Genomic DNA, 26,901 nt, shown 5'->3' with positions numbered 1-26,901 from the left:
TGACTTACGCGGCGGCGCTCACGACGTTCTCCGCACAACAGACACAGCCGACCGTTTCAGCGGTACAGGAATCACTTTCCACGGACAAAAACCTAGATGATCCGCCGACCTGGCCAGTGGTGGAAAATAGTACTACGACTCTGGAGCTACCGAACGCGACAGACATTGACGGCAGTAAGATGGCAAGTGATTCCCTTATTGTACCGACCGAAGCGTTTGTTCCGGCGGAGCGTGAGTCAGTGCCGTCTTCTGACAATGAAGGCCATGTACGGAAACAGCGATCACCGAAACGCCGAAAGCGCCGTCGTCGGACCGTGTCGGAACACAGTGGTTCGCATTCGGCCGGGGAAGAACAACTGACCACTCAAGAAGCCAGCCGCGAAGCTGAGGCTGTTTCCACTGACTCCAACCTTGCAGAACAGACAGAAAAACATGTAGCTTTCGACCATCAGCCCATTGACAGAAACAGTGAGCAGCGGGAAGGTACCAGTGCAGGCAGCGAAGTCGCCCGGTCCCTTACTATCAAACATTCCGAGGCTATGGAACATGAACAGAAATCCGCGCCCGCTTCGTGGGCCGAGGACGTCGAGACACAAGATCCCGATCCGCGGCCAGCTGAAGCGTCGCCGGATCATGCCGCATAAGCAGCACAAGGAGGACCGCGTTTGGCGGGGGGTGACATCACTTCCGATGTTCGCTTCTCTCCAACTTCAACATGGATAACCTCGCCCAAACAACGCGTTGCCAGGCTTACCGCCTGGCGACTATGAATATCAATATGATCAGTTCTCCTGTCAAGATCCAACTTTTGAAAGAAACCATACGAGCCATGGGAGTAGACTTTGCTTTCCTACAAGAAGTGAAAACGACTGCACTCCCGCACTTTTACGGTTACGCCACACATGTGACGCCCGGTAGCCCTGCAGACACCGGAGTGGCAATATTAGTGCGTGAAGGTATTGAAGTTACCGACGTCACTTTTCTTCCCTCCGCGCGAGGAATAGCATTCACGGCACTCAACACCCGATTCATTAATGTTTACGCGCCGTCGGGTACCACAAGACGTCACGACCGCGGCAGATTCTATTCCACAGATGTCGCTCCCCTTTTCCTTGGACGATACGACCACAGCGTCTTCGCCGGCGATTTTAATTGCGTACTTCACCCCAAGGACCAAATCCCACATTACATGCCTTGTCCGGAACTGGGTGCGATGATCCAAGAACTTCACTTGAGCGACACGTGGGAAAAAGTCCACGGTAACGGCTCTGGCCACACTCACCTTACCAGTCATTCGGCCAGCCGACTTGACCGCATATATGTGTCACAAGATCTCACACAAGGTGTGGTGGACGCCGAACTATGGCCTCAAGCCTATTCCGATCACAGTGCCTATATCTGCACTATACACCTACGCCCCCAACAAGTCTGGCGCAGCAATGGCTTTTGGAAGCTCAACATAACTCATCTCCAGGACCTGGATTGCCGTCGGCAAGTTGCAGCAACGTGGACTGACTGTGAACGCCGCCACCCACGGTACACCTCGACCCTGGAGTGGTGGCTCCTCTGTGCCAAACCAGCAATCCGTAGGACACTTATGCAATATGGCAAGGACGTGACTGCGTGGCATCGACAGACCCTCGATTTTTACTACGCGGCACTCAGGGACCTCGACGCCTTACCCCCTTCCCCGGAGAGACAACATGACCAAAGCAGAATCAAGGCTCACATACTATCATTGACGAAGCGCCGACTAGAAGGTGCAGTAGTCCGCTCGCGACGGCACGACCGAACGGTTGCAGAGGAACCCACTATGCATCACGTTGTGGCGGATAAGCGCCGACAACGCCAACATTTAATCACACAACTCAGGACACACGACGGTCGCTTATGTACGACCCAGGCAACCATAGTAAAGGCGGTGGGGGATCATTTTCGTCATCTTTACAAGGAAAGAACCGTCGATGACGAGGCCACTACTGAAGTGTTACAGCAGGTAACACGTACTATCGACGAGGCTACCGTGAATGCACTAACAGAGGAAATCTCACTCGAAGAAGTCGAAGACGCTGTGGACAAAGGTGCGGCCAATAAGTCTCCTGGCCCTGATGGATTGCCCATCGAATTCTACCGGACTTTCCGTGACATCATGATGCCTCGCTGGGTTATAATGTTCCGCGAACTTATGTCTCCAGACTGTGTTGTGCCGCCAGCGTTTGTAGAAGGTCTTCTCATACCGGTACACAAGCCAGGTGGAGGGCTATCGATTAACGACTATCGGCCGCTTACAATGCTGAACGCCGATTACAAGATTTTCACCAGGATTATGGCGAGCCGTATTAAGACGACTTTGCCGATGATTCTCGCCCCAGAACAGACGTCGCAGGGGGGAGAAGCCAACATACACATGGCCACCGGTGACTGCAGGGACTTAATAGCGATCGCTTCTGCGTGCCGTCTGAGAGCGGCGATCGTCTCCGTCGATTTCAACCGCGCCTTTGATAGAGTGCACCACAACTTTCTCCTACGAGTGATGGGCCGTATGGGATTCCCCACGGGCCTCATCGACACCCTACGGCGTCTTTGGACCGCAGCCAGCTCACACGTCCAGGTCAATGGAAGGACGGTAGGACCAGTACCCATTAAGAGGTCTCTAAGACAGGGTTGTCCCCTTTCTACCTACCTTTATGCAATCGCACTCGAGCCACTCCTAGAGGGGCTTTACCACCGTCTATCTGGCATCACGCTGCGGGACGTCACCTTTCGCTATAGGACATACGCTGACGACCTGCTACTGCTGGTTCGTTCCAATGACGAAGTTCGAAGCGTACTAACCTGGATTGAGCGATACGGACAGGCCGCAGGCAGTCTTCTGAACATCAACAAGTCGGCGGCGTTGGATATTGGGCGTGGTCTCGGACCGGAAGCCCTCGCTCCCCTCCCACCAGTTTCTGATCTGAGATATTTGGGAATCACGTTCAAGAAAGACGTACGTAAAACAGCTGCAGCAAACTACCGACGGTTATTACAGATCATACGCGCAATGGTGCGACAGAACCTGCTCCGGGACTTGAATCAGCTACAACGTGTTGAATACCTGAACCTCTACGTGGCATCAAAACTCAACCACGTGGCACAGGTCCTCCCACTACCGCTGCAGATAGGTCGTCGGCTTCAGGCGGCCTTCAGTTACTACGTTTCCGCAGGTCATATCTTTAAAGTACGATACGACACTCTTACCCTCCCAGTGCACAAAGGAGGACTGGGATTGGTAAACGTCAGGGCGAGAGCAGCTGCCCTTTACATGAGCAACATGAGGAAACGATGGAAAAGTCAATATACCTCTCTCACGGGTCGTTTACTACAGGTCCTGATGCCAGTCTCTAACGTCCCGCCGGTGTCGGTAGCGCACGTCGCACCACAGCTCTCCCATATGTCGACCTTCATTCTTGATTACAGCTATGTCAGCTCGAACTTCTCCGCCACACGTCCACTAAAGGCGAAAGATTTTTATACCAACCTTATGCGGGCTGTTCCCCATAACGTGGTGGAAAACAAGTACCCTACGGTTCACTGGCCAAGAGTGTGGAAAACGATACACCACAACTTTCTGTCATCCACGGTGCGTTCGAAGTGGTATCAGATCGCCAACAAAAAATATGCCACACGACAGCGACTTCACACAATTGGACTGGCAGACTCCCCTTATTGCCCAGATTGTCACCATTTGGATACCGATGAACACCGTTTTACTTGCGCATCATCGTCCGGAGTTTGGCGACTAACACAGAAGATATTGGCTTGTTACCTCCGGGTCACACCTGAAATGATTGACCCTCAGACCCTACTCTGTCCCGATGAAACTTACTTTCCGGCTGCAAAATATCATGCGCTTACATGGTTCAAAGGACTTACCGTCGCCTACATCTTTAGCGACGGAGAGAAAGAGCAGCTTGATTACTGGTGGTTCCTACAAAATGCTCACAATGCCCTCGAACGCACACCAAAATACCGTACGCTGTTCGCAAATTATTTACGCAGCGTTTTCGTTAACCCCCCACTCAGCTGGGGAGTGCCAAGCTGCGGTTAATGTTATGTGCCGCATCACACTAACGGCTGAACGTTCTGCCTTGTCAGCCATGAGCGAAGGAAGAGACAAGCTGCTGCAAGGATGCTGTTCTCCTTGAGGCACTAGCGAAGCAGAATGCCCTTCAAAGCAGATGCCCTTCAAAGGCGCTATTGGAGATATCAGATAACGATGGCGAGGCTCCAAGTGGAACCAGTTACATTATTGAAGAACCTTTTAGTTGGAATTACATCAGTGATTTATATTTTTATTTTTTTGATTACTCTTTTATACCACTTTTGTTGTTAACACTTACTTGTAACACTTAGTTACTAGAATTCTCATTTGTACAAGTTACCTAAATGTAATCATGAAAAAAAAAAAAAAAGTGCCAAGGATAGCCCTAACCTTGATTTCCTATATTTCCCCTGGTATATAGGCAGCTCTCTGGGGTGGGTTTACTCAGGAGCCAACGCCTGAAGTGGATCAGTTTTTTTTGTTATAGGCTGAAAAGTGGCGGTGGCACTAAAAAAAAGGTAGATTAAAAAAAGGGGGGTAAAAAAAAAATTAAAAAAATAAAAAAAAGAGGAAAAAAAATTAAAAAAAAGAAAAGAAAATAAAAAAAATAAAAAAAAAAAACGTGTGCAGCTGCGGAGCGGTAGGTCGTTGGTTCAAGTCTTCCCTCGGGAGAAAATTTTAATTTTTATTTTCAGACAATTATCAAAGTTCAGGCACTCACATATAATCATCTTCGCTCTCCAAAATTCCAGGACATGTTCAGATTTGCTTGGACATATGCAGGATTTGACGGTTTACACACGGAAAAATTTGAAAACGTTAAAAACATATGTTTTGACAGAGCACAGACAAAACTGTGCGACTGTGAAACTGTTGCATTCATTTGTTGCAGTTTATGTGACAAACTTTTATGTTTTCACACTTTTTTGGAAGTGATTATCACATCCACAAGAAAACCTAAATTGGGCAAGGTAGAAGAATCTTTTTACCCATTCACCAAGTGTACAAGTTGGGTGGGTCGACAACATATTCCTGTCATGTGAAGCACATACCGTCACCAGTGTCGTATAGAATATATCAGACGTGTTTTCCTGTGGAGGAATCGGTTGACCTATGACCTTGCAATCAAATGTTTTCGGTTTCCATTGGACAGGCACGTCCTTTCGGCTACTAATCGCACGGGTTTGCGGTGTGGTCGCAAAACACAGACACTAAACTTGTTACAGTGAACAGAGACGTCAATGAACGAACGGACAGATCATAACTTTGCGAAAATAAAGAAAGAAAAATTCTCACTCTAGGGAAGATTTGAACCAGGAACCTCCCGTTCCGCAGTTGCTCACGCTAACCACGGGACCACGGGGCTCCTGAACGCAGATTGTCCTAGACGTTGCCTATCTTGCACATGGACTATATATATATATATATATATATATATATATATATATATATATATATATTGCTTATTTTTTTCATAGTTCCACACAACTTCTTCCTGTTTTCTCGATTGATCTGTGTTCAGTTTTTCAAGGCCTATCCACTGTGCCAACTTATAACTAAATCTGAGGGGGGTGCGATGGGGAGGTTCCCTTGTCAGAGAGCATTTCGTATTTGATTCGAACTTGTCCGACATGGTTCTATTCCTGATAGAAAAACTATCCGAGTTTGGTTGTCAGACTTTAGAGGATCAGGTTCTGCACTGAAAACAAAATCTACTAGACGACCTTCGACTGTAACAAGGCCAAAAAATGTGGAGCGTGGATGAGCGCCGTCCAGCGATCTCCAAAGCGTTCAGTACTTACACATGCAGTTGCCCTGCAATTGCTTGACAGGACTGAAAGAAGAATGCTGCAGAGAGATTTCACATACTCCCATACTAAATTATGGTTACCCAAGAATTAAGTGAGGGAGATTTTGAAACTCACAGAGCTGTGTATCACATAATTCTTCAGAGCATTCGGCAGGCGCTGTTATGATTTCTTCTCAGGTACTGGGCAGCAGAAAACCCTCATTAACTTTACTGTCAGATGACAGAGACCTTCCTCCGACTTCAGTTGAACCACTTTGCTGGGGACATGAAGGGGGAGCTAGCTGGTTGGATCCAACAAGACCGAGCCACAACTCACACTTATCGGCATTCTCTACAAGTTTTGAGATAGTTGTTTCTTAGACGTCTTCGCTCTTCGCGAGGACAAACCGCATCGCCCCCAAACTCTCCCGATTTATCATCTTGCAATTTTTTCTTTGGAGACACTTAAAGACTTGAGTGTACGAACACCGCCTCACAACCCTGGAAGCACTAAAGGAGGCAATTACCCCGGAAGCTGCTGCCATTCTACCGGAAAAGGCACGAAGAGCTGTGGTCAGCTTTTGGGAAAGGCTCTGTCAAGTTGTCAACAATGGAGGACGCCATTTACCGGATATAACTTTAAAAACTAGCTAATGTAAAATGACGTAGTATTCGTAGTCCACAAATAAAAGCATTTTCTCAGAATTTTTGTTTGTTTGCTTGAAATTATTTTTTGAAATATGGGAGGTGTTTTTGCCACACACTGTGCCTGCCAACTTGCTGGATTAATCGTGCTAGTGGCCAATAAAATGACTTTCGACATTTTTGGGACTTAAATTGCAGTTGTTTCAAAGAAAATGCCTTTTGCATGCTGCGTCGAAATTTTTATTTTTATTTGTGCACCCAGACGCGTCTCGCCTTTTTTACAAGGCATCTTCAGTGGGTGTCCTGAAATATTACATGATTTGTCCTTTTTACACATAGGTTATGGTTTCACATCTATGTTATAGATTTAAAAACAGTTCCTTAACGTTTTTTTACGAAATGGAAAGGTACTTACAGGTAACTTCTAATTCACTTCATCTAAGCTAACTGCTTTTTCTCATCTGGCAACCATGTGGACATCTTACAGTTCACTTTCAATTCGCTGTTTTCGTTACATATCACTGCAGGCGCCACCTTTTTAATACAGAGATTCATTTATTTTTCTAAGTGTTACCAACTGTTTTGTGAATGTATATATATATATATATATATATATATATATATATATATATATATATATATATATATATATATGTGTGTGTGTGTGTGTGTGTGTGTGTGTGTGTTTCTATTAGAGAGATTTCTCCTTCTTCTTCTCTTTTTTTTATTCTTACGCACACACACACACACACACACACACACACATACATACATACATACATACATTCACAAAACAGTTGGTAACACTTAGAAAAACAATTTATATACAGCTGCTGCGAAAATGGCCACTACAAGAAACGTGTTTTTGGGACTTACATGGTTTTCCATGTCTGTACTTCATTTGCTGTGCGGGAAATACGTTTAAATGTAGCAGTTCATGCACTAGGGCCAGAGGCCCACCAACACTGGAGTTCTGTCAATGGTCAGTCATCACTACGTCATAATGCATACAGTGGCCACGGAAATAAAAACATGGAAACATTTTTAACCGTGAACAGACAGCACTTAAATGAGATTATGAGCGAACAGCTAAATAAAACTGACAGCTCCTCAGCTTTTGTCGAATGTGCTCTCCCTCGCCAAACGAACGGACTCAGCAATCTTCTGTGCTTTCCCGATTACGTCACATGAAGACGACCGTTGCGTGGTTACTAACGACAGTTCTGCTGCCTCGCTAGCTGAGTTGGCAAATAATTTGCCTTCTTTTGACACATTTGACGTTGGAGACTCAACCAGTTATCTCCAGCAGCACGAGGCGAAACACCAGACAGAAAAAAACGACTTGGAATACTGCCAAAACAGCGAAGATAAAAGGGAACTATTTATCACAAAGAATATAAACACCGACCACGGAAGCTGGCGCAGTTTGGTTATGTGAGGGGCTTCAGTAAGTAAGCTACATGTTATTGAGGCAGATGAAGCAACGTTTATTGAATGCTGCACTACACATCTAAGTCACGGAAACGTGACACTATTTTTCAACACAGTCTCTGTAAAACAACGGTAAGAACGTTCTACTAAGTTCTCCGATTACCTGGACATTGTCATCCACGCTCAATGTTGATAGCCTTCCTTCACCCACGACAGAGCAGAAATCGTGTCGAATTATTGACACCATTTCACTGCGGCTGGACGCGAAACTGCATTTCGTCGATTTACTACCAGAATTTCACCGAATAACAGTGTGTAGCTTTAAAGATTTTTCTCACAAGACTCGTACTATCCTGCGTACTTCATCTTTGGAGTATGTTTCTAGTTGTTCGCACCTGTTACTCGTACCGCAACAGAACAGTGAAAGAAATCGGGAACATGTACTGTCTTCTGACAATGCGGTACTCTCATTCGGCAATGGTCTTGGCGACGACATGTGTAATTTACTTACTGAAGTCTCAACGTCACTAACTGTTGCAGAAACAACGAAACAAACATGCCAAATTTAAACAGACGCAAAATCCCCACGGTTGGCGATCCTTTACAGAAGTTTGAAACTTAGCGCCGAGTTCAACGCGAGACGCCTATAACAGTTTCCGCAGCGAAAATTTGTCTCGAAACCTGGCAGAAAATCCAAAGAGATTATGGTCGTATGTGAAGTATGTTAGCGGCAAGCAACAATCAATGCGTTCTCTGCTCGATAACAATGGAGATACTACCGAAACAGTGCTGCCAAAGCAGATTTACTAAACACAGCCTTCAGAAATGGCTTCACAAAAGAAGACGAAATAAATATTCCAGAATTCGAATCGAGAACAGCTGCCAACATGAGTAACGTAGAAGTAAATGTCCTCGGAGTAGTGAAGCAACTCAAATCACTTAATAAAAGCAAGTCTTCTGGTCCAGACTGTATACCAGTTAGGTTCCTTTCGGAGTATGCTGATACATTAGCTCCATACTTAACAATCATATGCAACCGTCTAAAGATCCGTACCCAAAGACTGGAAAGTTGCACAGGTCACACCAATATTCAAGAAAGGTAGCAGGAGTAATCCACTAAATTACAGGCCCATATCGTTTACGTCGATATGCAGCAGGATTTTAGAACATGTATTGTGTTCGAACATTATGAATTACCTCGAAGGAACAGGCTATTGACACACAGTCAACATGGGTTTAGAAAACATCGTTCCTGTGAAACACAATTAGCTCTTTATTCACATGAAGTGCTGAGTGCTATTGACAAGGGATTTCAGATCGATTCCGTATTCCTGGATTTCCGGAAGGCTTCTGACACTGTACCGCACAAGCAGTTCGTAGTAAAATTGCGTGATTATGTAATATCGTCTCAATTATGTGACTGGATTTGCGATTTCCTGTCAGAGAGGTCAAAGTTCATAGTAATTGACGGAACGTCATCGAGTCAAACACAAATGATTTCTGGCGTTCCCTAAGGTGGTGTCATATGCCCTTTGCTGTTCGTTATCTACACTCCTGGAAATGGAAAAAAGAACTCATTGACACCGGTGTGTCAGACCCACCATACTTGCTCCGTACACTGCGAGAGGGCTGTACAAGCAATGATCACACGCACGGCACAGCGGACACACCAGGAACCGCGGTGTTGGCCGTCGAATGGCGCTAGCTGCGCAGCATTTGTGCACCGCCGCCGTCAGTGTCAGCCAGTTTGCCGTGGCATACGGAGCTCCATCGCAGTCTTTAACACTGGTAGCATGCCGCGACAGCGTGGACGTGAACCGTATGTGCAGTTGACGGACTTTGAGCGAGGGCGTATAGTGGGCATGCGGGAGGCCGGGTGGACGTACCGCCGAATTGCTCAACACGTGGGGCGTGAGGTCTCCACAGTACATCGATGTTGTCGCCAGTGGTCGGCGGAAGGTGCACGTGCCCGTCGACCTGGGACCGGACCGCAGCGACGCACGGATGCACGCCAAGACCGTAGGATCCTACGCAGTGCCGTAGGGGACCGCACCGCCACTTCCCAGCAAATTAGGGACACTGTTGCTCCTGGGGTATCGGCGAGGACCATTCGCAACCGTCTCCATGAAGCTGGGCTACGGTCCCGCACACCGTTAGGCCGTCTTCCGCTCACGCCCCAACATCGTGCAGCCCGCCTCCAGTGGTGTCGCGACAGGCGTGAATGGAGGGACGAATGGAGACGTGTCGTCTTCAGCGATGAGAGTCGCTTCTGCCTTGGTGCCAATGATGGTCGTATGCGTGTTTGGCGCCGTGCAGGTGAGCGCCACAATCAGGACTGCATACGACCGAGGCACACAGGGCCAACACCCGGCATCATGGTGTGGGGAGCGATCTCCTACACTGGCCGTACACCACTGGTGATCGTCGAGGGGACACTGAATAGTGCACGGTACATCCAAACCGTCATCGAACCCATCGTTCTACCATTCCTAGACCGGCAAGGGAACTTGCTGTTCCAACAGGACAATGCAGGTCCGCATGTATCCCGTGCCACCCAACGTGCTCTAGAAGGTGTAAGTCAACTACCCTGGCCAGCAAGATCTCCGGATCTGTCCCCCATTGAGCATGTTTGGGACTGGATGAAGCGTCGTCTCACGCGGTCTGCACGTCCAGCACGAACGCTGGTCCAACTGAGGCGCCAGGTGGAAATGGCATGGCAAGCCGTTCCACAGGACTACATCCAGCATCTCTACGATCGTCTCCATGCTCTGTTGCCTGTGTCTATGTGCCTGTGGTTCTGTCAGTGTGATCATGTGATGTATCTGACCCCAGGAATGTGTCAATAAACTTTCCCCTTCCTGGGACAAAGAATTCACGGTGTTCTTATTTCAATTTCCAGGAGTGTATATAAACGATTTGGGAGTCAATCTGAGCAGCCGTCTTCGGTTGTTTGCAGTTGACGCTGTCGTTTATTGACTGACAAAGTCATCAGAAGATCAAAACAAACTGCAAAACGATTTATAAAAATACCTGAATGGTGCGAGTAGTAGCAGTTGACCCTAATAACGAAAAGTGTGAGGTCATCCACATGAGTGGTAAAAGGAACTCGTTAAACTTCGGTTACACGATAAATCAGTCTAATGTAAAAGCCGTAAATTCAACTAAATACCTAGGTATTACAATTACGAACACCTTAAATCGGAAAGAACACATAGAAAATGTTGTGGGGAAGGCTAACCAAAGGCTGCGTTTTATTGGCAGGACACTTAGAAAATGTAACAGACCTACTAAGGAGACTGCTTACACTACGCTTGTCCGTCCTCTTTTAGAATACTGCTGCGTGGTGTGGCATCCTTACCACGTAGGACTGACGGAGTACATCGAAAAAGTTCAAAGAAAGGCAGCACGTTTTGTATTATCGCGAAATTTGGGAGAGAGTGTCACAGAAATGATACAGGATTTGGGCTGGAAATCATTAAAAGAAAGGCGTTTTTCGTTGCGACGGAATCTTCTCACGAAATTCCAATCACAAACTTTCTCCTCCGAATGCGAAAATATTTTGTTGACACCGACCTACGCAGGGAGGAACGATCACCACGATAAAATAAGGGAAATCAGAGCTAGTATGGAAAGATACAGGTGTTCATTCTATCCGCGCGTTATACGAGATTGGAATAGTAGAGAATTGTGAAGGTGGTTCGATGAACCCTCTGCCAGGCACTTAAATGTGATTTGCTGAGTATCCATGTAGATGTAGAAGAACCGCAAAGCGCGTCGTAGATCCGTTTAGTATAGACTGACACAGGCTTCATCTGTGACCTGTTATTTAAATACCTTTTATTCTTTTCAACGCTTAAGCGTTTACGAGCCATAATCAGTGGTATGACAAATAATGATAATAACATAGAGACTTTATGATGCTGGAGTGGACCAGCAAAACCGGTAGCATTTAAACAGAGAGATATCGAGATGCGATTGGCATTGTTATTATTACTTCTCATATATTATATTCATCAGCTGTTCTCCAGCTTGAGGGTGAGGATGTAAGAAACAAAATCCAATTAGCGTATGACACAACTAGAAAGTCCAGTCACATTAATGTGAGGGCTGTCTATGTTCAACGTTAGTCGGCAAGAACCATTCACAGACGACAGGTGGGACCACTAGCAGAGGAGAGTGTATAAAGCGTGTCGAAAGGGACGCGGAAACAGCGAAGTAGTTGATCATGAGAAATCAGTACCCAGAACAACCACCTCTAGCAACAATAACGGCCTTGATACGCCTGGGCATTGAGTCAAACAGAGCTTGGATGGCGTGTACAGGTACAGCTGCCCATGCAGCTTCAACACGATACCACAGTTCATCAAGAGCAGTGACTGGCGTATTGTTACGAGCCAGTTGCTCGGCCACCACTGACCAGACGTTTTCACTTGGTAAGAGATCTGGAGGATGTGCTGGCCAGGACAGCAGTCGTACATTTTCTGTATCCAGAAAGGCCCGTACAGGAACTGCAAACATGCGATCGTGCATTATCCTGCTGAAATGTAGGGTTCTGCAGGGATCGAATGAAGGGTAGAGCCACGGGTCGTAATACATCTGAAATGTAACGTCCACTGTTGAAAGTGCCGTCAATGCGAACAAGAGGTGACCGAGACGTGTAACCAATGGCTCCCCATACCATCACGCCGGGCGATACGCCAGTATGGTGATGACGAATACACGCTTCCAATGTGCGTTCAGCGCGATGTCGCCAAACTCGGATGCGACCATCATGATGCTGTAAACAGAACCTGGATTCATCCGAAAAAATGACGTTTTGCCATTCGTGCACCCAGGTTCGTCGTTGAGTACACCATCGCAGGTGCTCCTGTCTGTGATGCAGCGTCAAGGGTAACCGCAGCCATGGTCTTCGAGCTGCAAACGTCGTCGAACTGTTCGTGCAGATGGTTGTTGTCTTGCAGACGTCCGCATCTGTTAACTCAGGGATCGAGATGTGGCTGCACGATCCGTTACAGCCACGTGGACAAGATGCCTTTCATCTGGATTGCTAGTGACACGAGGCCGTTGAGACCCAGCACGGCGTTTCGTATTACCCTCCTGAACCCACCGATTCCATATTCTGCTAACAGTCATTGGATCTCGACCAACGCGAGCAGCAATGTCACGATACGACAAACCGCAATCGCGATAGGCTACAATCCGACCTTTATCAAAGTCGGAAACGTGTTGGTACGCATTTCTCCTCCTTGCACGAGGCATCGCAACAACGTTTCACCAGGCAACGCCGGTCAACTGCTGTTTGTGTATGAGAAATCGGTTGCAAACTTTCCTCATGTCAGCACGTTGTAGGTATCGCCACCGGCGCCAACCTTGTGTGAATGCTCTGAAAAGCTAATGATTTACGTATCACGGCATCTTATTCCTGTCGGTTAAATTCCGCGTCTGTAGCACGTCATCTTCGTGGTGTAGCAATTTTAATGGCCAGTAGTGTACTTGCTCAACAATTCACTAAGTGATCAGAAGTACCCGGACAGATATTAATGGGCGTCAGTATGATGTGCGTCCACCGTTCGCCTATATGATGGTTTGAACTCTTCTGGGGACGTTTTCAATAAGGTGCCTCAATGTCTGTGGGGGAATGGCAGCTCGCTGTTCCTCAAGTGTCGAAACCAGACACATTAGTGATGCTGGACGCGAGAGTCAGGAGCGAAGTCGGCGTTTTAACATATCACAGAGGAATTCCATTGGCTTCAGGTTGGGATTCTGCGCAGGCCAGTACATTTCAGGAATGTTGTTCTCCACGAACCATTGTCTCACAGGTGCTGCTTTATGACAGAGCGTGTGATTGATAGACTCACTGTCTCCGAACTTGTCCACTACTGTACGCAGTGCACTGTGCTGCAAAATATGTTCACATCCTTCCGCACGTCGCGTTTTCTTAAGACCAATGAGGGGACCACACTGTAACGACAAAAATTATCCAAATAACCTGACACCACCTCCTCTGTACTTCAGTGTTGGCACTACACATGATGGCAGATAACATCCTCCAGGCATTCGCCAGACCCAGTGTCCCACGGCGGCGCTTTTGACACCACCTTCAGTGTCGCTCAGCATCGACTACTGAAATGTAGCTTATAAGGAGCTGCTCTACAATTTTACCACATAGTTTTTAACTCTCCATCCCACAGGCAGTACACCAGCTGGATTGCTGATAGCACTTTAGAATCCAGGAGTGATTCCTTCCGTTGATTTCATGCGACTTTTTACAACGATCTTCAGCAATGGTCGACGGTCGTTGTCCGTTAGTACGTAAGGTATGCCTGGTCTTGGTGTAGGTGTGGTTGTTCCACGTCACAGTCACATCACCAGCAATCGACTTGGGCAGCTTTAGAAGGATTGAAATGTCCCTGACGGATTTGTTACTCAGACGACATATACTGACTACTATACGTTCAAAGTCACTGAGGTCTCCAGGGTGCCTATTCTGTATCTTTCCGCCATTGTGCCGATCGTTTCAGTACGTAAGAGCACCGAACGATCTAGTACTCGAATTAGAGCCCCTGCATTATTTAGCATGCATTTCGGAAGCGATACCGTTCGGGTCTAGAGAACCGAAGCGCTGTTGTCGGTTCGCGTCGCGCAAGCCAATCAAAAGCAAGCGCCGCAGATCCGCGCATGCGCCCTGCAGCGCGCACAGCGTCACGAACACTAAGCGGCTAGCAGACCACACAGGCGCGCTATTCTTCGAAGTACTAAAAATTGTGTTTACGTTGCCATAACGTTATGGTATAACGCATGACGCCGCATTCCATCGAGCTGACGTGACCGTCTTCATCGCTCTTGCCTCCTCCTTAACAGTATCAGGCGCAGTATATCAATTTCCATGATTCTCAGCTGAAATGCATAGAAATTTTTCGTTTCCCTGATCGCATGTTTCCATGCATGCATAATAACGATATCGTATTTGACTGTATTCTGCAGATTGTCGTAAATGCCACATTATGTCTTCTTATTCTGATTCACACTGACATCGTGTTTTGGATTTTACGATTCGGAAAATGAGTTAGGAATAGTGTGTAGTACCACATTGTACTAACACATCTGTAAAAGCACCCGAAAAATTGATTCTGAGAGTTTCAAAGAATAAGAAAATAAACAGATGTGGTTGTAACTCGCGCCTAGAGATCCAAATGATTAAGTAGCCCACTTCCCTATATGATGCGTCAACGATTTGGGTCTTAAAAACAAAATGGAAAAAACGCATTTTCGAGAGCTCCTGCAGTTCGTCGAAGTTAATAACTTGCATCTCATGAATGAAAATATTTCGCATATGGTGCTACAAAAAAGAAAAAAATGGTTCAAATGGCTCTGAGCACTATGGGACTTAACATCTATGGTCATCAGTCCCCTAGAACTTAGAACTACTTAAACCTAACTAACCTAAGGACAACACACAACACCCAGCCATCACGAGGCAGAGAAAATCCCTGACCCCGCCGGGAATCGAACCCGGGAACCCGGGCGTGGGAAGCGAGAACGCTACCGCACGGCCACGAGATGCGGGCTATGGTGCTACAGTCTAAAAATATTACAGCGGATATCTTTTCATCTCTGTCTACTTTGTTGATGTTTCGATCGCAGTTAAGTACTTGTGACAAGCAAGATTATGAACATGACTGCTACTAGTTACATTCCCAGTAATTTAAATTGTGCTCTTAGATTCCTGTCTAACCGCATACTCGGAAATCGCTACATTTTCAGAAAAAATGGTGAATTATTTCTGACAAGAAAAAATGCAAAGGTCACTGTCGGTTCTTTCACTCACAGCAATGTCATCTCCAGCAATTTCACATTTCCTTTTTTAAAGACATAGAAATCACGAAATCATTACTGAGGAAGTGCGCTCTTACATATGAGTAATAACGAATATTGCAGAAAAATCTTAGCCTACACGAATAACATTCTCAGAACGTGTTGCATATATAAAGAGGAAAAAAATTTTTTTTGCACCCATCCGTGCGTTAACCCGTGTCTTTTCATGTCGCATCCCCGCGCGCTTTTGCCTGAGACTGCTTTTTTTGTCTTTTTTTATGCTCTGTTCATCTTTTTTATTTTTGTTTTATTTTTTTACAAAAGAAAACAAATACTCCAAACTACTTGGCCACGCCATACAACGTAAACGCTATGCTCAATTCTCATACTATTGTGTAGAGGAACGTGGGCTGACTTCGTTGCCAAACGGTGCTGCGTAAGTCATAAATGCGTGATACTTTGGAAGGTTTCCAATATCAGGCTTCACATAATTGCTTTCCATAATAATAATAATGATTACTAACTAAGCCATTTGTGAGAAAAAGTACACAAAGTCACTAGTAACGTCAGTTCACACTAATGTAATACACGTAAGCAGAGCCGATATCTTGATATTTAACGATCTTTAAACTCTTACTTGCATAAAAATAACACGTATTTTGACCGAAAACGTTTTTTGTTTTTGGATGTAATTACTCACAGTAACAACCTAACCATATTTCTAACAAAGGAAAATAGTCTATTATGAACTCACTTTCCATCTGGATGCGTCCTCTGGTGATTCTTTAGTAACACAATTACTAAATCCAAAGCTAAAACCGCTAAATATGTTTAAAATAACAAATTATAGGTGTACATGAACCATAGCTCACCGATCGACAGGTCCACACCGAAATCCAAAACCTCCCGGTACAATTGTCGTAAAATCAGTGGGAGGACCGTTCGGCAACAGATCTCAGAAGCTTACTGAATAGGATATTTCGATAAAGAACCGACAATGACGTCACTACCGAGACGGTCCTACTACACCAATCGGTATGAACGATACAGAATAGGGCCCCCGGCCGTCCCATTAGGCTCTTACTACTTCTCTACTGACAACACAATTCTGCCCGCCTTCTTTTATACTGTCTGGTCTGCCTCTAGTGGTCTATTCCGCCCACATTACATAGCGGTGTCCGGATACTTTTGATCAAATAATGTATAGGTCACGTAATTACCACGGCGGTAAAATTGCAGTAACTGACCTCATACGGATCAACATCGACAGTCTTTCTACCTGCAGACAACGTGTACGAAGTATGACAACCATGGAGTCTTATACCAAATCATTTACGTATGCATGTCTCTGCATAAACTTGCCATCGGTATGCTTGTTCTGTTCATGTCACGTACTGCCGCTGCCAAGCGGAATCACGCGTTAAGTCCCGCGCCAGAATTAATGTTCTTTGCGTCACACCACCACTAACGGAGAAAGCGAGAGGGAAGCACTTAGATAATAGTTTGTAACGTCAGCAGCAAGACAATTACGGAGAAAGTGACATTAAAACACACGGCCTACAAAGCAAAGGGAAGAGGTAAATGTTTGTTTACTCGGTAGCCTAGAGCTTACCGAGAACCCATTATGTTAAATACTAGTCGAAAGACAAACAATGTGGGTGAAAGCGTTATTAACATACTCGACTCACATGCAATGCTTTTAACAACAACAATAAATTTTACTTTTCTGGGAGGTGAAGAACATGCGAGGGCTATTCGGAAACTGAGAACCGATCGGGAGCGAAATGGAAACCGCGGCGCAAGTCCGACGATGTTTTGCATACATGTGTTGGACAGTGTCTGTGGTATGCTTGTCGCTCTTTTCGGTTCGGAGAGCACAGTCAGCACGTACAGATGCCTGGAAAATAGTGTCTCCCGCCAGGTGAGAGATTTCACCATATGTCATGCAGCCCATATAACGTAACTGTCATGAGTTTCCTTCTTCATGCCAGTTCTGGGCTGCACACTGCACTGCAGGGGCACTGAAGACGCTCCTGCAGCGTTTTCCATGGGAAATCTTTGATCGCCCACCATACAGCCCGGACTTGGCTCCCTCCGATGTTCATCTCTGCTCTCATGAAGCGCTGGCTCTGAAGACATTTTGGCACAGACAACGACCTGCAGACCAGCGCAGAGAAGTGGCGATAAGCGCAGGCGGCTGCCTTCTATGAAGAGGGTACTGGAAAGTTGGTACAACACTACGATAAATGTCAAAGTCGAAGCGGCGACTGTTTAGAGAAGTAGCTGGAAGGTGTAGCTAACTGATGAAAATAAAACATTTTTGATTTGCACAGTGGTTTCCATTTCGCGACCGATCGCACCTTAATTTCCGAATAGGCCTCGTAATTATAGCACGTTCATTCTATTGCTCTTTCCACAGACACACAGTGATAACGCGTCGTTGAATGTAGTACATGTGATAAAAACAAATTACAGAATAAATATTTCACACGAAAAATTACATAGTTTTAGGGTTACGGAACACGCAAACAAGATTGAAAACGTTTCTTTTTACCAATTTTTATCCGGGAGCGACCATAAATATTTAAATACAGTTTATTCACATACTAAAATAAGCACAATTGACGGCTGCTATAGCCAAAAATTACAGAATAAATATTTCACACGAAAAATTACGTAGTTTTAGGGTTATGGAACATGCTAACAAGATTGAAAACGTTTCTTTTTACATATCTTTATCCGGCAGCGGTCATAAATATGTAAATACAGTTTATGCACATACTAAAATAAGCACAATTGACGGCTGCTATAGCCAACCATTGTCTAATGATACGATTGAATATTGACTCCTGTACTGATCACGTTGTTGCACCTTAATAAAGCAGATGTTGACGTTTTTATAGAACTCACATAATCTGACGTCAGCAGCTTCTGCGAAACAGTACGATGATGGAGAGGACGGACTTGGCCTATGGTAAATCCTTCCCACTTTCTTTAATCTGCACGTTATTGGTAGCTGAACGTTTTTGACAGCTACAAGTAATTGAGTTCCATAACGATTTTTGTAGTTATGTAGATTGTTCTTATTTGTAGTACTGATTTTGAGAAATTAGTAATCTGTTGCGAAAAATGGTATATTGAGAAATAAGGACACTAAGAAGCAGTATTTACCCATCACGTATTGTCTGAATTGACTACCTTTGAATTCACATTACAGATACTTCAGACAAATAAAACAGTTGTTTATTTTCCCACTACTTGTTTCGATGGTTCACACCATTATCTTCACGTGGAGAACTATTTATTGACATAGCTAGTGTTGGTAATGAGTACAGACGTCTTTTCACAGTCCCAGATCAAAGGTAGTTTAGGTTTTTTGTGTCTTTTGAGGGACAATAGAGTTGTAAAGTGTCTGCATACTGTTGCCTGATGTATGTCCTCTCCCCTGACCCAAGTACAATTCATTGTCAGAAATTCATGTTTTTTAAACTCTGAAGTGCCTTTTCTAAATCAACAACTTTTATCATTAGAAAAAGACGCAGAATAACCTACACTACCCTTGGTCTGCGACTGTGAAAAGACGTTTATACTCTTCACCAATACCAACCATGTAGATAAACAATTCTCCAACTGACGATGAAGGTGTGAACCATCGAAACGTATAGTGACAACATAAACAAGCGACTGTCGCAGGAACTGTTTTATTTGTATCGATCAACAGTCCCAGCAGTCATAATGCAGTCCCTTACGGACGAAATATTCACAAATAATTCATATTACGCACTTGTGGGTTGGGAAAAGTTTATCTTGAGGACGTATTTTAAAATGTAATAATGTACAACATCATGGGATGGATGCAAACTACGCCAGCTTGCTTTATTTATTTTTATCTGGCCTATCTCTGATACTGTTCGTGTAAGTGATAGTAGTTCAGCAGTTCCGTACTATATTCCTCCCAACAACTTTTTTATCAAGTTGTAATCTTAAGAATTTCCCGCTGTCAGCCCTTTCACTAGACTTTGTTGGTACACGCAGAATTAACTACGCCAAAAAGTTGCAAATATTGACATCTGACTAAAAAATTCTTTTCACAAAGTGCGAAATAGTCGCATTTGAACACAATGTGATCCACGAGGTATATAAATTTGTTTCCAGTGTAAGATGACAAAATGTTGTCCACAGATATCGACTTCAGTCAATGACCATCCTCACATCTGCGTATATACAGTCCGAATAACGCTTGAACAAAATCGAGAATTGAAGCAAATTGACGTCTTTACGAAAAAAATACGCAAGCCCTTTTAGCCATACGTGAAAAACTAAACACATACGGTCTACCAAGATGACAGAATAACAGGAAGCATCACGTGAACGGCATGGGTAAATATGATAACAGTTCATGGACTAAGAACAATATATAGTAATTAGGAACGACGGAATTATTGTTGAAGCGATCGAGTAAGGACTATGTACTATAATCGGCTGACTACTAGATCACAAATATTCGAAGAAAAATAAACCCAGTGTAAGGAGATTCGTTCATTGTGGAGAACAATAATATCAACAAGTTTTTTATCGAGTGTAACAGTTCATGGAATGCTATATGTAGTGAAACAGATCCGTCCTCACGCTGGACGCATCGTTAAGACGAACTGTCAAACGACGATTTCCACCATCACGCACGACATGGTCTTGCATCTGAACTAAACGACAACGTACATTTCAAGGCGCTATGTTTGTCATACAATTTGCATGTGAGCTCTTCTTTCGACTGTTAATCAAAGGCAAACTACTTCCGTGCATAAAAACACAAGATTTAATATGAGAATAATATCCAACTCATTTGGTCAATACGAAACGGATTTAATTCTTGAATCAGGACTAACCGTAGCGTGAGTAAACTCATACAACGCATTTAGGACTTGTTTACTCTACTATCCAGCGAGTACAACAGTTTTTAAATATTTATGACGTCTTCAGATATAATACTCATCTTCTGTATTAACTTATCACGATTGATATCCAAGTTTTTCAGTTGTATTCTGTCTCTCACTTGAAGCTTTAAGGCATCGTCGATTATAAATTCTTTTCTAATGAGTAAACAGGAGAGACACTGTAATTTTAAATCCAAATGCACGCTCAGAGGTACACCTCATCTGAGAGTAATTCATTAGGAGCGTATATCATGTTAAACCATTAATGATGAGATTGCCTCTTGAATGCTACCGGCAAGTCTAGAATCTGCACAGCAGCCTAAGAACAACGGTCGTACAGATTCCACACATATATTGCATTATTGTGCAGCAAAAGCATAACGATACTGTGACAGATGAAAGAAGTTTCGTCTCCTTCATTTTCAGTAACTATACGCTATAATGAGATCCGGATCTACACGAGTTTAAAGACAAAGATCATGTTGAAACTTTTAAAGTGAAGTTTATCTCCTCAAAAATTGCTGTGGCGGGAATGTGACTATGTATGAACACATAGGAAACATATTATCGATGTCGAGTTTTGCACGTCCGTCTTCAGACGACAGTTAGTAACTGAACGACAGAATGTTCTCGAACACCGTCGGAAACCTAACACCGTGTCTCTTTCGTCGCGACTGCTACGAGGACGAAAGGGAAGCCGAAACGCTTAGCGAATGAGTAAGGAACATACTGGCTCACCGCCATCAAAAGCGAAAGGTGGCTGCGGATGAAGTGTCCTCCGCCGGTCACTGTACTTGGCAATTCGCAATAACAAAAATGACAGGGAGCACTGCAACCATTCCGTGTAAAATTCGGCGGATACTCTGCTTTTCAACTTGGCGTGGCTGTGTCCTGTTCACCAGCATCGATAACCACCTGTCAACTAGGATCGAACAGCGGACACTCGAATACAGCGCATGCGCAGAAGCTCAGCCCTGTGCCGCCTACCTGTTGGTCAGATCGCGCAGATGAGCTCCACGAGAGAAACGGACGCCAGCGTGAAAGAACACAGCCTCCGCGGGCACGCAGACACGAGCCGACTGACGAACCGCTGGCCTGTGCAGCTGCTGCACCAGGCGGTTTGGTCAAGGGGCAATGGGAGGGAGGGTGGAGGAGGTGAGGGGGAGGGGAGACTGGAGAGGGAGGGGGAAACGGGGATGGCACAGTGCGGAGAAAGCTCAGGCAGGATGCTGTCTGCGTTAACTCGCGCTCTGTTAAAAGCGGCCGTCTAGATAAGGACACGCGGGACGCGTGTTTTATGGGTGCCGCGCCCGCAGTCTCAGCAGCTACCGGCGAGGATGTGTCTTGGAAGACGGTCACGATCTGAAGACTTACATTACGCAGTGAGACGACCAGCAAGCGGGGCGAGAGGTCCTCATTTTCACCTGCACACCCGGAAGGCACAGCACAGACAGATACGGAGCATAATGTAGTGGACCGAACTGCATCCTTCAATGCCATAACTTCAACACCGTTTCAGTAATTCGACTTGTTGTTGTTGTTGTGGTGGTCTTCAGTCCTGAGACTGGTTTGAAGCAGCTCTCCATGCTACTCTACCCTGTGCAAACTTCTTCATCTCCCAGTACCTACTGCGGCCTACATCCTTCTGAATCTGCTTAGTGTATTCATCTCTTCGTCTCCCTCTACGGTTTTTACCCTCCACGCTGCCCTCCAATACTAAATTGGTGATCCCTTGATGCCTCAACACATGTCCTACCAGCCGATCTAGTCAAGTTGTGTCACAAACTTCTCTTCTCCCCAATCCTATTCAATACTTCCTCATTACTTATGTGATCTACCCATCTAATCTTCAGCATTCTTCTGTAGCACCACATTTCGAAAGCTTCTATTCTCTTCTTGTCCAAACTATTTATCGTCCATGTTTCACTTCCATACATGGCTGCACTCCATACAAATACTTTCAGAAATGACTTCCTGACACTTAAATCTATACTCGATGTTAACAAATTTCTCTTCTTCAGAAACGCTTTCCTTGCCATTGCCAGTCTACATTTTATATCCTCTCTACTTCGACCATCATCAGTTATTTTGCTCCCCAAATAGCAAAATTCCTTTACTACTTTAAGTGTCTCATTTCCTAATCTAATTCCCTCAGCATCACCCGACTTAATTCGACTACATTCCATTATCCTCGTTTTGCTTTTGTTGATGTTCATCTTATACCTTCCTTTCAAGACACTATCCATTCCATTCAACTGCTCTTCCAAGTCCTTTGCTGTCTCTGACAGAATTACAATGTCATCGGCGAATCTCAAAGTTTCTATTTCTTCTCCATGGATTTTAATACCTACTGCGAATTTTTCTTTTGTTTCCTTCACTGCTTGCTTCAATATACAGATTGAATAACATCTGGCATAGGCTACAACCCTGTCTCACTCCCTCCCAACCACTGCTTCCCTTTCATATCCCTCGACTCTTATAACTGCCATCTGCTTTCTGTAAAAATTGTAAATAGCCATTCGCTCCCTGTATTTTACCCCTGCCACCTTCAGAATTTGAAAGAGAGTATTCCAATCAACATTATCAAAAGCTTTCTCCAAGACTAAAAATGCTAGAAATGTAGGTTTGCCTTTCCTTAATCTAGCTTCTAAGACAAGTCGTAGGTCAGTATTGCCTCACGTGTTCCAGCATTTCTACGGAACCCAAACTGATCTTCCCCGAGGTCGGCTTCTACCAGTTGTTCCATTCGTCTGTAAAGAATCCGCGTTAGTATTTTTCAGCCGTGCTTATTAAACTGATAGTTCGGTAATTTTCACATTTGTCAACACTTGCTTTCTTTGGGATTGGAATTATTATATTCTTCTTGAAGTCTGAGGGTATTTCGCTTGTTTCATACATCTTGCTCACCAGATGGTAGAGTTTCGTCAGGACTGGCTCTCCCAAGGCTGTCAGTAGTTCTAATGGAATGTTGTCTACTCCCGGGGCCTTGTTTCGACCCAGGTATTTCGACTTAGAGCGCATAAACTTACACCTGCAAACTATTTCTATATCTCCAGCATGCTGGAGTTGACACAGGTTTGCAGTTTTTATGTGGTTACAGGAACCGTCTTAAATTGCGTGGGAGGGTTTTATTTATTTACTGATGACTTGTTTCGGACGGCTTGCCCATTTTCAAATGATCCTGAAGAAAAAAATACAGTGGATGTTACGATACATAGCAATGAAGGCTATAAAAAATTGCAAATCTGTTCGAAGGCAGCTGACAGGCCGTGTTCGTACGTAGCAATGAAGGCTTCACAAGATTGCAAAACTGTTCGAAGATAGATAACAAACCATATACGGAAGTCTCGCATTACAACCAGAGGTGCATGTAAGTTACTCGTACGGCAAGAAAAAAGGAATAAAAGTTAGATAGTGTTAATACTTTCGTCCTTCTTTACCTCCTCTGCATTACTGCAGATGACGTGTCACTGAGCACATTTTTACTGTGCATGCAGTACACGTGAGGTGCCTAGTAGTTTCCACTTTCCTGTGTGGAATACATAAGTTCTTGTACACTTCACTGACCTGCTGTCTTCATGATGATGATGTCCCCAGCGCAGAAAACAGCACGCAGGTCGTGGATTCTTTTTCTTGAGGCTGAAATTAACTTCGCAAGGAACTGCTGCTACGAATAAGCTATAACTCTTCCTGGCAGATTAAAACTGTGTGCCCGACCGAGACTCGAACTCGGGACCTTTACCTTTCGCGGGCAAGTGCTCTACCAACTGAGCTACCGAAGCACGACTCACGCCCGGTCTCACAGCTTTACTTCTGCCAGTACCTCGTCTCCTACCTTCCAAACTTTACAGAAGCTCTGTAAAGTTTGGAAGGTAGGAGACGAGATACTGGCAGAAGTACAGCTGTGAGACCGGGCGTGAGTCGTGCTTCGGTAGCTCAGATGGTAGAGCACTTGCCTGCGAAAGGCAAAGGTCCCGAGTTCGAGTCTCGGTCGGGCACACAGTTTTAATCTGCCAGGAAGTTTCATATCAGCGCACACTCCGCTGCAGAGTGAAAACCTCATTCTGGAAGCTATAACTCATTTGGGATGCCATTCGCGTTTTTATTGATATAGACACGAGAAACTATTCTTGATCACAACGTATTGAACATATCTCTCCTCAGTCATTATATCTGGGTAATATAACATGAAATACATCCTGCCACAGTCAACATGTCTGTCTACTGGAACGGTCAGAACTGGAGAGCCGGACTGCCCGAGACACTCCGCGCGCCAAGCCAGCAAGGCGTGACCCGAACGCCACCGAAGTGCATCGGCAGTAATATCGTCAGTCTTTTGTTTTAGTAATACTTTGATTTTAATAATTTTGAAATGACTGATTGATAGCTGGCTGTTCAGAGATGTTTATTTAAAAAAATGAAGTAATTTGGATGACAGGTTTAATTAATAATAGCAACTAAAGTATAACGTTTTGGTGCCCTACCACCGAACACAGCAGCCAATCACAGAGCAGCAGCATCATGCAGGCGGTCTTTCTCACGGGAATGGTACCGAATCTAATATCTGTCACCGGTACCTCATCCCACATTGCGTCATCTCTATGCTTCTTGCATCTCCCCTGCCCTGGGAATAGCTTCCTGGAGCCTAATATGATGGCTGAATAAGCCAGAAATATTACACTGGCCACAAAACATGTAAACGTGACGATGTACAACGTAGCGTCCAGATATGAACATGGCTTTACGTCAAAACGTACACTGATACTGAACGGTACCTGCAGCGACCATGTAAGCTAGGCCATAGGCCGCTAATGGCAATGTTCGTGAAAGAGTTGGGGATTTTTATTGTAATACACATACAGTTTACAAAAATCATCGGTAAAATACAGTCTCAACAAACTGCGAACAATCTACATTAATAAAGCGACGCAAAAAGTAAAAATAGAAGTACATCAGGTACTACGACGCCACACGCGGCGTACTCTAAAACTATCACGAAGGGAAACAAGGAAAGAACTTACGCACTGCCACACCAGTGATTCATGTGGCGCCCTGTGGAAGTTTGGTCTAAGTTCGTGAAGCACCCTTTAGTTGATTCTTGTGGGGCTGTGGGGTAGAGGGACTCGGGTCTCGCCTGCTTGGCCTTCAGTTAGAAGACTGATGAAGGTAGGAAGTGCTGGACAACAGTATGGCAATCTTCCGCCCCTTGCGTTTTTACCCCCGCCTCACCCCTCTCCCCCCCCCCCCCCCCCCCCCGCCTCCACACTCCATCCACCCTATGACACCCCAGACCACAATTTATTCTATAATACGGTTCTGTCATACTTATGCGGGGTAAAAACATTTGATATTTGTTCTTAATCCACTTCATTTAACACTAATCATTAAATTTATACTATGAAACACGTATGTTGTGCGGCAGCGATGCTGAGACATTGTAGAATCTCTGACCAGAGCAGTTGCGCTCGACTCGCAGTAGCGAGCAGTCAGTCAGTCTGCAGTAGTCAGTCCTCAGTAGTGCTAGGAGTATGTGAGTAGTAGTAGCGGAGAGCAGTCGGCGGGCGTCGGCACAGCAATGGTCGAGATTCAGGATGAGGTATAATTTTATTTAAATAAATAATCATGCAGCTTTGCGCTCATCAGATAATGTAACGAACACTCATTGTAATTTAACTTTCAAAAAATCGGCCCCAATTATAATTTTGATTTAAAACCAATTTTAGAGACAATCATTCAAATTTCCTTCCATTTCCTTTTAACAAAGATTTTTTTAAAAAGGTACTTCCAATGCTTTTCATGCAAGCGCCAGAGAACAATAAGAGCAGAATTTTGACATGCAGTTTCACTAAGGTAAGAAATTTATTCTCGTTTCGCACAGGGCAAACACCGACTTTTCGGTTGAATTGAGTTTAGGTTATCATTACAGTTTCATTATCATGGGATTAGTGTTCATTATTTAATGGGAACTTGTACTTGAGTCAGATAGCGAGCTTTCATTTAATTGTCTTTGCCATTAATATTCTTGTGGCGAGTTTATACTTACCTGTGGCAACATTTCTAATAAATATTGTTTTTAAAATTTCTGTGGGGAGGTCACACTTAGCTGTGGCTCCATTACTAATAAATATGAAACACGTATGTTGTGCGGCAGCGATGCTGAGACATTGTAGAATCTCTGACCAGAGCAGTTGCGCTCGACTCGC

The 26,901-nt window shown here is 44.8% G+C and overlaps 1 protein-coding gene across 9 annotated transcripts in view; it reads right to left on the bottom strand.

The window, feature by feature from the left end:
• The window catches only part of LOC126237366 (prolyl 4-hydroxylase subunit alpha-2), an 840,261-nt gene that overhangs the window by 219,749 nt on the left and 593,611 nt on the right, over positions 1 to 26,901 (bottom strand). The window contains exon 1 of one of the 9 annotated variants that reach the window (XM_049947438.1): positions 21,686 to 21,798. The exons of 5 other annotated variants lie outside the window; for them this stretch is intronic. The gene's annotated coding sequence lies outside the window, so the exon portion shown is untranslated. Of the gene's footprint in view, positions 1 to 21,685; positions 21,799 to 26,901 lie in introns of those variants that run through there. 3 more of the 9 variants (XM_049947444.1, XM_049947443.1, XM_049947440.1) reach the window with 3 other exon arrangements.

Source organism: Schistocerca nitens, chromosome 2, assembly GCF_023898315.1.
Source record: "Schistocerca nitens isolate TAMUIC-IGC-003100 chromosome 2, iqSchNite1.1, whole genome shotgun sequence".
Lineage (NCBI taxonomy): Eukaryota > Metazoa > Arthropoda > Insecta > Orthoptera > Acrididae > Schistocerca > Schistocerca nitens.
Note: the sequence above shows the minus strand (reverse complement) of the source record. Positions and strands in the feature narration are given on the sequence as shown.